The sequence below is a fragment of the Herpailurus yagouaroundi genome, unplaced genomic scaffold (genome assembly GCF_014898765.1).
Source record: "Herpailurus yagouaroundi ecotype Mexico unplaced genomic scaffold, PumYag 190, whole genome shotgun sequence".
NCBI classification, from domain to species: domain Eukaryota; kingdom Metazoa; phylum Chordata; class Mammalia; order Carnivora; family Felidae; genus Herpailurus; species Herpailurus yagouaroundi.
The window spans coordinates 11,607,347-11,618,010 of NW_024412421.1; positions in this window are offsets into that span (position 1 = coordinate 11,607,347).

A 10,664-nucleotide genomic window follows, 5' to 3' on the forward strand; every position below is an offset into this window, starting at 1 on the left:
TCAAAGGGCTTGAAAACCTTTTTCGTTTAATCACCGTGGACCGGACAGTAGAGGTAGTTGCTTTTATGCCAGTTTGAAACATGAGAAAATTTAGGCTGATGTAGTTGAAGTAGTTTGCCTACAGCCATACATCCAACTGAGAATTTCGCTAAGTACATATCACTTCACCTTCTTCCCGAGTGTGTGTGTGTGTGTGTGTGTGTGTGTGTGTGTGTGTGTGTGTGTGTGTGTGTTTAAATCTCTGTTTGTAGAAGATAACAGGCCTGTCTCGTGGGGTATTTGTGAGGATTAAGTGAGATTAGCCGCTTATGTCTAAAAACAGGGCTTGGTTTAGTAAGCACGAGATAACCTGTGGTTGTTAATGACAAACTTGTGTTTGTCAAATCCTGCAGTTGTGTGTGGAAGGGAATTAATCACTTTTAAAGGAAAAAGTGAATAAATCGGAGATCCCAGAAGTTGAATGATTCTAACAAGTCCACTCTAAAGAATGGCCATTTCTGGACGCCTGGCTGGCTCAGTGGTGGAACTTGCCACATTTGATCTCAGGGTGGTGGGTTCAAGCCCCACATTAGGTGTGGAACCTTCTTTAAAAGCAAACAAACAAACAAACAAACAACCCCCTGCAGAAATGGCTAAAGAATGGCTGTTTCTTTGACACTTCTCTAACCCCAGCTGTGTCCCTTGCTGATGTAATTTATCCTCTGTGGCATCCATTGCCTGAATGAATAAGTCCAAATACCTATCTAGGGTCATATTGTAGGCCCTTCCCAGTCTAGCCCCAACTGTCTCAGACTCATCTGCTCACTCTCTGACCTCAATTTATGTTCCCACAGGCCAAGTCTTTTGATTCCACCACTACATTCGCTTCTTACAGCTGCTCTAACAAATTACCACGAACTGTATGGTTTAAAACAACAGAAATGTATTGTTTTACAGTTCTGGAGGCTAGAGACCCCAAATCGAGGTGTCAGCAGGGAGTCCCCGAGACAGGAATCTGTTCTCTGCCACTCCCAGCTTCTGGCAGCTGCCAGCAAGCAGTTCCTTGACTTGTAGACCTATCACTCGATCTCTGCCTCTGTCTTCACATGGTGTTCTCTCCCTGTGTGTATCTCTGGTTCTCTTCTTGTAGGACACGGATCATATTGGATCAGGGCCCACCTTAGTGGTTTCATCTTAAGGTGATTACATCTGCAAAGACCCAACTTGCAAATAAGTCACATTCACAGGTACCTGGGATTGGAACATATATTTTGAGGGGATGCATTTCATCCCATAACCATCACTATTGTTAAGACCTAGCAATTATACTTCCAGCTATAGACCCCAGAGGCCTCGTATATATATAAGGATGTTAGTGAAGCATTGTTTATGAAAGAAAAATGCAGGAAATAATCTAGTTGCTCATTAATAGGTAAATAGATGTGCTGTTATACTCACATGATGGAGCGCTGTAGAGCTACTGACATGAACGAACTCAATTTATAGGTATCAAAATTGATAAACCGTAAAAATATTAAAAAGCGGGGCGCCTGGGTGGCGCAGTCGGTTAAGCGTCCGACTTCAGCCAGGTCACGATCTCGCGGTCCGTGAGTTCGAGCCCCGCGTCGGGCTCTGGGCTGATGGCTCGGAGCCTGGAGCCTGTTTCCGATTCTGTGTCTCCCTCTCTCTCTGCCCCTTGCCCATTCATGCTCTGTCTCTCTCTGTCCCAAAAATAAATAAACGTTGAAAAAAAAAATTAAAAAAAAAAAAAAGCAAGTTGCAGAACTATAGGTTAGTATGGCACCACTTAGATAAAATTTTAACATTCACAAAATCATTTCATATATTCATTTGTAAATGTATGTAAAGTTTGAAAAAATACTCCAAGGATACAGTTCAGTACAGGATCAGGCCCTTGTGGAGGGAATGACACAACTTTGTCATATTTGTCTCATAAAAAACTACAGGTAATATTAACAATGGTCATCATTTTGGGTGTGTATCTTTGTTATACTGGTCTCTGTAAAATATACATATATTCAAGTTTCTCATACAACAGCTGATTTGAGTTACTGGTAGGAAAGACAGATGGGAAGGGACAGACCTTACAAAGTAGGGCGACTAGGTAGAAAGAAGGTTGACACGGTAACCCAGGGAAGAAATTCTGATTGTCTGAGTTCAGTGCAAGTGGCAGTGGTTGAGAAAAGATTACAGATCTGGGATATATCAAGGAGGTATATAAAAAGGGTTTGGTGATTAGATGCAGGGAGAGGTGGAAAAGGGGTCTGAAATAATTGCCAGTATATCAGCTAAAACTGGGGTTGTCTGCAAGTCATAGTGACCCCAAATAACTGGCTTAGACAAGATGAAATTTACTTCTATGACTTGAAAATCTGGATATAGGTAGTCCAGGGCTGGCATGGCATTTCTGCCCCACAAAGTCCTCAGGGACCGAGGTACTTCAGCTTGTGACTCTGCCCTCCCTAAGTGTGGCTCTCAACCAGTGATCCCAGGTAGTAGCCACATGTCTCCATTCCAGCCAGGAGTCGAAAGGAAGGGGCAAAGAAAGATAAAGTGCAAAGGGTCCACACTAGCCATCATTTAAAGGAGCTAATAGGAGGCAGAACGTGGCAAAGATCAGATGGAGGAGAGGGAGCCAGCGGAGGGCCCAGGAGAGAGGACTCGGTTCCAGTTGTAGAAATCAGAGAGCTATCTGGTCACCAGAGATTGACAAAAAGCTTTGCTGGCAAATCAATAACTCCTCTCAACCAAAAGCCCCACGTTCTCTACTCCAATAGACTATAGAAACTTATAGAACTCTAGAAACTGAAAGGGCTTTCAGAGCTCATTTAGGACAGTACTTCTCACACTGTAGTGTGCATCAGCACTGCCCAGAGGTTTGGTTAAAATGCAGATTCTGATTCAGCAGGTGTTGGGAGGAACCTGAGATTCTGCTTTTCTAAGCTCCCTGCTGAGGGCCATGCTGCTGGCCAGTGGACCACATTTTGAGTAGCACAGATCTAGACCGTACCTTGCCAGCCCTTTATAGGTATCACAGGAAGCTTGTGTCTCCAACTCCAGACTTCCTACTATATATATGGAAAATCTGAAGCCAGAAGAGGGAAGTATTGCGTAAGGTCACACGGCCAGCTAGGGTTTGAGACTAGAATCAAAAGCACAGATGAAGGATAGATTCCTTTGTACTTATTTCAGCACCACTTGCAGGTATTTCAGAGGATCCTTGATCTGCTCCCAGCCCTGAGTCAGCCCCTTGGTGGCCTTTCCAGGAATCCTCTCAGGGCTCCAGGCCCAGGCTATAGGAAAGGTCAGCCTTCAGGCCGCAGGGAGAAAAGTGCTAGTCTCCCCCAGTCCGGAGGACTGAAGATCCTTAAAGAAAGGAAGAGTTCTGCACAGACTCATGGCTGTTTTGGGGAGCACTCTGATCAACACCTGGGAGGATGAAGGAAGCAGCCCCAAAGAGTTGTCTTGAATTGAGGCAGTGGGGCCTACCTTTTGTACCTGTGCATTGACTCCCCCTCCCAAACTCCCTCTTGCCTCATTCTGCTGAGTGACCTTGCCTGGGCAAGTGGATGCTTCAGTGGATAGAGGGGCGGGGGACCTGAGCGGCACCCCAGAGCATCTAGTACACAACTGTGTATATAAAATCTGTAAGGAGAGTACTTGCAGTGCTCGTGTGTGTGTGTGTATAGCGTATATGGACATGCCTGTCTTTGATGTCTGTGGAGGGCATGCGTGTGCACGTGGGAGTGATTGTGTTTGAGTGAGACTTTGTGTTTGGCATTTGTGTGCATACGTGACGTGAGTGGTGTGTTTCTTTGCAGATGACCATGTATATGCCTGTTTGCATGCGGGTATTCCGTATGTGGGAGTGGTGGGGAGTAGTTGTGTGCCAGTTTTCAAGCCCATGGGACAAGAAGCTCTGTGGCTTCCTGTTGCTGAGGAGGACGGGGGAGACCTGTTGGGCCAGGGTGGGGATGCTGGGCTGCCTCAGTGGCCTTGGATGGAGAAGGGACAGTGCTGGGTGAGAGGGCCACCTCATTTGAGGAGGTAGCTCTTTCTTTGGACTGACCAGGCTCTTTTGTATCCTCACAGCCCTTGTCCTCTATGCCCAGCCTGCCTTAGGAGAAACACAAAGCCTCAGAAGAATAGCTTGGGGGATGTCTGGGGCCAGGCACTGCCCTGCCACAATCGACTTCCTCCTAGCAGGAGGTGAGGGGAGTAGTTTCTGGGGACTGTGGTCCTCCTCAGGGTGCCGGAGCATCTCCTGAGCTCCCCGCTCTGAATATCCTGGTTTCTGGCTGGTGGGCCCTCTGGAAACTTCTGCCACCTTCTCACAGAGTGTCTGCAAACACTTTTCTGCACATGTGAAATTACTCTGGAAAAGCCCACCTACCCATCTCTACCTGAGAACTCTAAGGATTTTAATACATGATTGAAAAATACTTTATTTAATTATTATTATTATTTTTTATTTTTTAAAAAAATTTTTTAATGTTTATTTATTTTTGAGACAGAGAGAGACACAGCATGAACGGGGGAGGGGCAGAGAGAGAGGGAGACACAGAATCGGAAGCAGGCTCCAGGCTCTGAGCCATCAGCCCAGAGCCCGACGCAGGGCTCAAACTCGCGGACTGCGAGATCGTGACCTGAGCTGAAGTCGGACGCTTAACCGACTGAGCCACCCAGGCGCCCTGAAAAATACTTTATTAATGGTGTCCTTCTGTGGCTCCCCTGTCATACAGCTTCACACTTAGACTTTCCACCAGAAGGACAATCATCCAGTTCCCCCGTTGGCTAGGATCATGCCAGCGGGAGCTGCAGATTCTGGACTATCCCTGGGCCGATGCTGGCCACCTGCAGTGAGCGGGGCAGAGCAGCACCTGCGGCAATGAGCCGTGTGGTGGATCAGTACTGTGGGGTGGGCAGGGGCCAGACATAGCTTGGAAGGAAGTTCTCTGGGTGTGCAGTTTTAGGAGCCCAGAGTGAAGAGTGGTTGTTGCTGGCTGGGGAGCCAGGAGAGGTGGCGTGGAGGAGGGGGCACATGAGCGGGGCCCTGAATGCAGAGGAGGTGTTTCACCATCACCATCTGCACTTCCCAGCTTTCAGTGTCTGGGGAAACCAGGGCTGGATGAGGATGTCTCCCCGATTCACATGTGTGTGAAGTCAGTTCCCAGACAGGGAAGTAAACTCCTTCACACAACTTAAACGAGTATTTTTGTACATTTTTTTAATCATTAAAGAAAAGAAAATGTCAGTATCACAGAAGGCCAAGCCATTGATTTGGTGGACACAGCCTGTCCCCAACACTGGAGAGAGCATTTCCCAAAGAGTATGAGTGACATTAGTGTGGGGCACAGACCCCGAGAGGCATGATGTAGCCTTTTTGAAAAGACCCAGATGGGCTCGAGCTGTTCCCACCTCCAGCGTTGCTTGTTGGAGGCTAAAGAGGCTAATGCATACTGCATGGGACCAGAAGCCTGCTGCAGAAGGCTGGACTGACACACTGTGGAATTGCTGGACCGAAAGCTGCCTTTAGATGCCATTTCTTCAGAATGAAGCAACAATCTCAAACTGCATGAGAAGACAGACACCACCCAGCCCCCTCCCTCACTTTCAAGATGGAAAAAACACATGATTTGATATGGAAGATAACTCACTTCAAACCAGGAGTGAATTCATGGTGTACACAATTAAAATCCAAAGCTTCCAGATTCCAGGCCATCATTCTTACTGGATTTAGCTATTTAGAAGACAGAAAAAGGCTTCTTGGTAACAAGTTTTTCCCTCCACCTGATTACTAAAGTTTTTGCCCTACCTGGCTTCCCAGGAATGGTAGAAAAACAAATGGTGGCAGTAAGAATGCTGGGCAGCTCATGTATAAACTTCCAAAGTTGCTGTCTTCTTTATGCATTTGCTGATGGGTGTGTATTTTACTGGTGTGGCTCTATGCAAATATAGATCTGTTGGTTGCCCACACCATGTGACTTAGGAGTGACAAGTGTGGTTCCTGTCCACAAGAAGACAATGTCACTCACATCTGAGCTTGAAACTGTAGAACGAAACATCAGGTGTGGGTGCATGAGAGTAGAGACGAAAAAGGTTGTTGACCTTCGAAAGACTCTTAGGTCATGTAGTTTAGCATTTTCTACAATACAGTCCATGCGATGGTAGTTTGCTGTCATGAGGAAACAAGGGTACTGCCATCAAATGACATTTTGGAAACATTGGCTTAATTCAATCAAACAGGTTTCTTTTCTGCAGGGCTCTCTGACTTTTTACTATATGCCTTATAAATTTTTAGGGGAGATTTATTAGATGCAAGATTTCCCAGACCTCTGTGTCCACAGAACCCTTTTCTCCCCCAGAATAATCTCATGAGTCTAATGTTTCTAGGAAAATATCTTTTAAATGTTGACCTTTCCCATTATTCTAACTTTACAGATGAGAACACAAAGGTCTGAGAGAGAAGTGACCTGTCCTTCGTCATAAAACTGGTGAGTGGTGGAACCAGAACTCCAACTCATATTTTCAGACAGAAATCTGAGAACCAAATCCCTTCCTTGTTTTCTACTGCATCCCTAACTTTGTGTCTTTAGCAGAGAAATTAATGGATAAAATAAGGCACAGTGACTGGCCAATAATTAACTAAGTGCATTATTCACATGGTTTGATTAAAACTCTTAAGGGATAAGCATTGCAATTACCAATTTTACAAAACGTTAAGTTAGAAATTGTGAAAGATCTGAGATTGTACGTGACTTGCAAGCTTATGAATTAGTCTGGCACAATTTTATATACATACACTGACAGAAGATATGACTGCTGGGTCAGCGACACAGATTTATTACTCACAGAAAAAACAGGAACCAGAACAGCATTTCCCCATGCTCCAGTTTCTGCGGGGAAATGAATGAGGGCTGGGTGTTGTTACCTGCACATGTAGTGAGGTGCCCCACAGGAGAGGAACCGTAAAATTAGGAAACTGATGACCTGCCCATCTTCCCCTCTGGAGAAGGGGAAGAGAGAGAGAGAGAGAGATTACTCATTATTCCGGAATGTAAGCCAATCTCCTAGGGAGAGAGGAGAAGGCTTATCTACTCTGTCCCTACTCTGGGACATCTCTGGGGAGGTAATAACAAAATAGCTCAGGAGGGAACATATTTCTAGCTTCCAAGGCTGTTTGCTATTCAAACATCCTAAAAAAAATTTTTTTTTTTAATTTTGGAGAGAGTGCAAGCAGGGGAGAGGGGCAGGGAGAGTGGAGCCTGATGTGGGACTTGATCCCATGACCCTGGGAACATGACTTAAGCCAAAATCAAGAGTCAGATGCTCAACCGACAGAGCCACCCAGGCACCCCTCACACATATCTTTGGCTCAGAAGGTCCAGACCTGCAGAAAGTTGAGGATTCCAGGGAGACCTGTCTCCCAACAATGATATGGAAATTGAAGCTTAACATACAAACTATTTGACTTCACACAAGTGAAAGTACCAGGAAAATAAATAAATTAATAAGTGAAGGACCTAGGCAAGGCACTTTCTACTCCAGATGTAAATGACCACCTTGACAGGTAATGATGCAGAAGAAGGGAGGAGTAAAGTATATGAGTGCCTTGTGATCATGGCAGAAACCCTTCTATCAAAACCAAGTTGAAGATGTTCTCTGACATTCACAACCAGTTGCAGGAGCTCTGTAACTCAGGCACAGGACCAACACAGTTTTGCACCACTATTTTGCACAAGACCAGACCACACTGGTCTTGCAATATAGTTTCCCTAGAAACCTGCTTAAAGTCAGGGATGTCCCATTCTAGCCATGAGGAGGCCCTCCCATGCTGGTCTTAATGTCAGCTTTCATTGTCTCTCTTTTTAAAATTGAGATCTAGGGGTGCCTGGGTGGCTCAGTCAGTTAAGCGTCCGACTTCGCTCAGGTCATGATGTCACGGTCCGTGAGTTCGAGCCCCGCGTTGGGCTCTGTGCTGATAGCTCAGAGCCTGGAGCCTGTTTCGGATTCTGTGTCTCCCTCTCTCTGACCCTCCCCCGTTCATGCTCTGTCTCTCTCTGTCTCAAAAATAAATAAACATTAAAAAAAATTAAAAAAAATAATAAAATTGAGATCTAATTTCACATGCCACTCACATACCTAAATGAACCCTTTTAAAGTGTACAGTTCAGTTGTTTTCAGCCTATTCAGAAGATGGCACAACTCTTACCACCATCTAGTTCAAGAACATTTTCATGATCCCAAATAGAAACCCCAAGCCTTCAGTAGTCATCTCCATTGCCATCCTCCTCATCCCTTCTTGCGATACAGTCTTTTGTGTCTGGCATTTCTTATTAATGTTTTCAAAGCTGACTCATCTTGCAGCATACATTCGCACCTCATTTCTTTTTAGGGCCAAATAATAGTCCATTATGTGGTTATACCACATTTTGTTTATCCACCTGTCAGTTGATAGACATTGGGTTGTTTCTACATTTTGGCGATCACAAATAATGCTGTTGTGAATATTCATGCATGAGTTTTTGTATGAACATGTCTCATTTCTCTTGGATGTACATGAAAGAGTGGAATTGCTGGGTCATATGGTTACTCTGTGTTTAACATTTTGAGTAACTGCCAGACTATTCCACAGTGGCCCTCCCATTTTATATCCCCACCAGCAATGTATGAAAGTTTGAATTTTTCCACATCCTCACCACTCTTCTTTTTGAAAAACTTATGGCTGTCTAAGTGGGTGTAAAGAAGTGTCTTATTGTGGTTTAGATGTACATTTCCTGGATGATGATGTTAAGCATCTTTTCATGTGCTTTTTGGCCATTTGTGTATGTTCTTTGCAGGTATCTTTTATCCATTTAAAAAGTTGATTATTTGGGGCATTGGGTGGCTTAGTTGGTTAAATGTCTGACCCTTGATTTCGGCTCAGGTCATGATCTCATGATTCATGAGATAGAGCCCCACATAGGGCTCTGTGCTGACAGCATGAAGCTGGCTTGGGATTCTCTGTCTCTCTCTGCTCCTTCCCTGCTCGTGCTCTCTCTCTGTCTCTCAAATAAATAAACATTAAAAAATTAAAAAGTTGTTTGTCTTTTTATTATTGAAGTATACAAATCCTTTATATATTCTGTATATTGCACCTCAGCAGATAGGTGATTTGCAAAGATTTCCTCTCAATCTGTGGGTTGTTTTTTCACAATCCTGATGGTATCCTTTGAAGCACAGAAATTTTACATTTTGATGAAGTCCAACTTACCTGTTTTTTCTTTTGTTTCTTGTACTTTTGGTGCTGTAGCTAAGAGGCCACTTTCCAATCAAAGTCACAGAGATTTATCCCTGTGTTTTATTTTTAGAGTTTCATGATGTGAGCTCTTACATTTAGGCCTTTGATCCATTTTAAATTAATTTTTGTATATGGTGGGGAGTAGGGCCCAAATCCATTCTTTTACATCTCCAGATATCCCAGCATTATTTGTTGAAAAGACTCATTTCCCCACTGAATGGTTTTGGCATCATTGTGGGAAAACAGTTGTTCATAGATGTATGGGTTTGTTTCTGGGCTCTTAATTTTCTTCCTTTGATGTCTATCTTTATGCCAGTACCACACTGTCTTTGTTATTGTAGCTTTGTAGTAAGTTTTGAAAATAAGAAGTGTGAGTCCTCCTTCAAGATGTTTTGGCTATTTAGGTCCCTTGAATTTCCTTATGAATTTTAGGATCAGCTTGTCAATTGCTGCAAAGAAGCCAGCTGAGGTTTTGGTAGGGATTACACTGAATCTGTTGGGGAGGATTGCCATCTGAACAATATTAAGTTTTCTGACCCACAAAGTGGGATTTCTTCCCACTTATTTAGATCTTCTTTAATTTTGACATGTTTTGTAGTTTTCGGTGTATAAGTCTTGTTCTTATTAGATTAAATTTATTTTTAAGTATTTTATTCTTTTTGATGCTATTACAGGTGAAATTATTCTCTTAATTTCACCTTTAGGTTATTCATTGCTAGTGTATAGAAATACAGCTACTTTTTTTCTATTGATCTTGTATCCTGCAACTTTCTGAACTTGCTTATTAGCTCATATAGTGTCTTAGTGGATTCTTTGGGTATAAGATATGTATAAGATTCTGTTCTGTCTTTCTGATCTGGATGTCTTTATTGCTTTTCCTTGCATAATTGCTGTGGTATGATGTTGTACAATATTGAATGGAAGGGGCAATAGTGGACATTCTTGTCTTGATCTTAGGGGGAAAGTGTTCAGTCTTTTTATCAAGTTGTATGACACTAGCTGTAGATTTTCCAAAGATGCTGTTGATGAGGTTGAGGAAGTTCCCTTGTATTCCTGGTTTATTGAGATTTATTTATTTATGTATGTATGTATATATGTATTTATTTATTTTCTTATTATGAAAGGGTGTTGGAGTTTGTCAAATGCTTTTTCTGAATCTGTTAAGATGGTTATGTGGTTTTGTTTTTATATTGTTGAGATGGTATATTATACTGATTGTTTTTTGTCTTTTGTACTTATCTTATATTCCTGGGATAAATCTCACTTGGTCATAGTGAATAATTATTTTTATATGCTGTTGGGTTCCCTTTGCTAGTATTTAGTTGAGGATTTTTACATCGATATTCATAAAAGAAATTGATCTTTAGTTTTCTTTTTTTTTTTT